The sequence below is a fragment of the Nicotiana tomentosiformis genome, chromosome 2 (assembly GCF_000390325.3).
Source record: "Nicotiana tomentosiformis chromosome 2, ASM39032v3, whole genome shotgun sequence".
Classification (NCBI taxonomy): Eukaryota; Viridiplantae; Streptophyta; class Magnoliopsida; order Solanales; family Solanaceae; genus Nicotiana; species Nicotiana tomentosiformis.
Window position 1 is genome coordinate 162,967,241 of NC_090813.1, and position 3,891 is coordinate 162,971,131.

The window sequence follows — 3,891 nt, forward strand, 5'->3', positions numbered from 1 at the left end:
AAAATATGAAAATGATACTAAAATTCCCATCCCTCAGTTTTTTTCCATTCACAGGTGTTGCAAATGCAACATGGGTAAGTAAATGCGAGCCCCGCAAATGCGAAGAAATCATCGCACAAGCGAACTCCTCACATCCCTGCTGTCATCACAAATACGATGACTGGTTCGCAAATGCGAACATTGGACCATCGCAAAAGCGATCAAAATGATCGCTAATGCGATCACTGTTGAACCCAGACCACCTTCTCAAATGCGAACACTGGGTTCACAAATGAAACCCTAACAGACTATGCCATACATCGCAAATGCGACCTCCCACCTCGTATTTGCGAGGCCCGTAGTCCCTGTTCACACCAGCAAAACTAAAACTCTCCCAAACACTCTGAAACGCGTCTCAAACTCACCTGAGCCCTCAGGGCTCCAAACCAAACATCAACATAAGTGTAAAAATATAATACGAACGTGCTCGCGCGATCAAATCATCAAAAGAACATCCAAAATCATGAATCCGACCTCCAAACCACATGAAATCAACATAAAACTCAAGAACTTCTAAAAACACAACCGTGTGTCCGATTCTTATCAAATCAACTCGTAATGACGCTAAACTTTGTGGACAAGTCCTAAATGACAAAACAGACCTATTCCAAGTCCCGAAAAAGAAATCCAAACACGATCTCTATGAAGTCAACCTACGGTCAAACTTATAAATATTCTAAGCCTTTAAATTGCCAACTTTCGGCAAAACAACACAAATCAAACGAACCTCCAAAATCATTCCGGGCATACGTCCAAGTCTAAAATCACAATACCAACCTATCTGAGCCATCGAAATAACATTACGGGGTCGTTTTCACAAAAGTCAAACCTTAGTGAACATTTTCACCTTAAGCTTCTAAGGTGAGAACCACTCATCCAAATACATCCCGAAACATCCAAAATTCAAATACGACCATGCACACAAGTCATAATACACAATATGAATTCATTCATGACCCCGAACTACTGAACGGAACCTTAAAACTCAAAACAACCGGTCGAGTCATAAATTCTCCCTCTCTTAAATATTTCGTCCTCGAACGAGCCAAGAGTCTTTCCTAAGCCATCAAATCGTTGTATAAACTCACCATGCACATACACATGGATGATCCTACATCACCCCAATCCACACAGGCCCGAGGATGCCATCTCATCTGCAGATTATTCCTTCAATTCATGCCGATAAGCCTTTGAATCAAATTTTCACATCTATCAAGGGCCCTATTATCACACAAACACACTGTAAACCCTTAAATAGCTACAACGGCTCATGCATTCACCCACAAGGTACAATAAAATGATATAACACATCATCCATAAGCCCATAGCAACAACTCTGACCGCAATAGCCGCCCATTACCAAACATGGTACCGGCAAACAGACTCATATCAACTAGAACCTTGTTCCAAACCTTCACAATGCTGAAAATAATACAAGAAACATGTGAAACTCATAACTACTCATCCGATCAACAAGCTACCTCAAATGCCACCTAGGCACATACATCGCAATCCAAACCCAACAAGCACAACTTGAATATGACTGAATATGAAAAGAAAAACACATGAGACAACTGTCAAACAATCCAAACAGGCACAACTCCCTACCGATATCATACTATGGATCTAATCCAGAAGGAAAAAGCAAGACACACACAACAACCACAACAGATCTTACCTTAATATGACCTCACCACGACACATAGCGCCGCACAAACACACTTATCCATCAAGAACACGAAGTCCCCATCCTTAACTCGGAATTAGAAGTAAAATAAACATCTCATCAACTAAGACATTCTACCAACTACCCAGTAGAACCAAAACCACAACACGAAACAAACTTCCCACACTTGTAGAATACCCAGATCATAAATCGTGACCAACCACCCATAAATCACGTCAAAACCTACTGTATTCAACTAATAGAAAGTCCACCCAAGTCTCATGACCTACAATAGCAACCAAAGCAGAACGATAGACACGGGCTATCACAATAAAATTCTCGACTAACGTGAATACATGAACAGAGTACAAGAATAACAAAACACAACCATATCTGAAGCAAGGTAGGATGAATCTTACCAATAAATGGCACCGAATCGAAGTAACACAAATGCATCTCTATACTCAACTAAAATCATACCTGTAAGGACATCATCTGGTGCATTGGCCTCTGCCCAACTAGGAAGAGCGTAACAATGAGCCAGTCTCCCCCTCTAGGGCGACCTCTACCCGTCTGACCTTCACCCCTAGCTGGCGGTGCAGGTATAGCAGCAACTGGAGCAAAACTCATAGCTTGAATACCCTGTTGTGACACATCTATCCGGAGTCTAGGACAATCTCTCACCATGTGGCTGGTATCACCACACTCAAAGGAACTTCTCCGCTGACCTATCTATGGAAGCTATCCATTACGGATACTCTGGGACCTATGGATATTTGAGGCACCACATGAAGCACGAAGTGCAAACTGAACTGGCTGACCCATAAAACCTCTACCATGATGTACCCTACCTCCAAAATAAGGATCAGCAGATCCTCCCGGTCCACGAGGCCTCTTAGACTCCATGCCCTTTCTCTCCTGACCCCGCATACCCTCTAATCTGCGAGCGATCTCTATCACCTGCTGAAACAGAACATCCATCTCTAACTCTAGAGCCATGCTAAATCGGATACAATAACTGAGACCCTCAATGAACCTGCAGAATCGCTCTCTAACTGTAAAAACCAAAGCAGGTGCGTTCCTGGACAAATCACTGAATCTAACAACATACTCTTACCCTGACATTGTACCTTAGCGTAGCTGCTCGAACTCTGCACGCCATGCATCTCGAAGGTTCTGGGGAACAAACTCTCCCAAGAACATCTCTGTAAATCGAGTCCATGAAAGTGAAGCTGCATCGGCTGGGCTACCCTCCTCGTAAACCCACCACCACTGATACGCTGCTCCTAACAACTGGAATGTAGTAAATGCAACCCTACTCATCTCCAAAATACCCATGGTGCGAAGAATACAGTGCCACTTCTCTAGGAAACCATGTGCATCCTCTGAAGCAAAACCACTAAAAGTAGGAAGGTGATACTTGTTGAACCTCTCAAGTCTAAGCTTCTCCTCCTCAGATGCTGCTGCCCTAACTGCACTGTGCTGGCATGACACTTGGAACCTGACAAACATGGACTCGCTTCTCTAGAGTATGGGCGGCGGGAGTCTGAGCTCCTCCCCCGGTCTGTGAAGTAGTTGGTTCAACCAGAATCAATCCCACTAGAGCCAATGCACCAAACATGCCCAGGAACTGTGCTAAAGTCTCCTAAAGTCCTGGGGTAGCAACAGGCGCCTCCGGTGCTTGTCCTCCAACTGGAGCTATCGGTGGCTCCTCAGTTGCTGCTCTGGCAGGTGCTCTAGATGTAGCACGTGCTCCTCCTCGGCCTCTGCCCCATTCCCAAGCAGGCTCTTGGGGCAGCGTCATCAGTCACTACAGCTCGTGTTCTCACCATCTGTGATAGAATAGAATGACAAAGGCTCAAACTCGGAAATCAATAAACTCGCACGATAGGAATGGAATAAGTGAAGTTTCCTAATAGTTCCATAGCCTCTCGAAGATAAGTATATATCGATCGGTAAGACTCTACTAAACTTGCTTATGACTCGTAGCATCTATGAACCTAGAACTCTGATACCAAGGTGAGTCTGAGGCATGCACACTGGATGGCAGGTATACCTTGAGTCTCTACAGCAATGCCTGATCAGCTAGCTAATGATCAACAAACTACGAAGTACCTGGATCTGCACAAAATTGTGAAGAAAGCGTAGCATGAGTACACCACAACGGTACCTAGTAAGTATCAAGA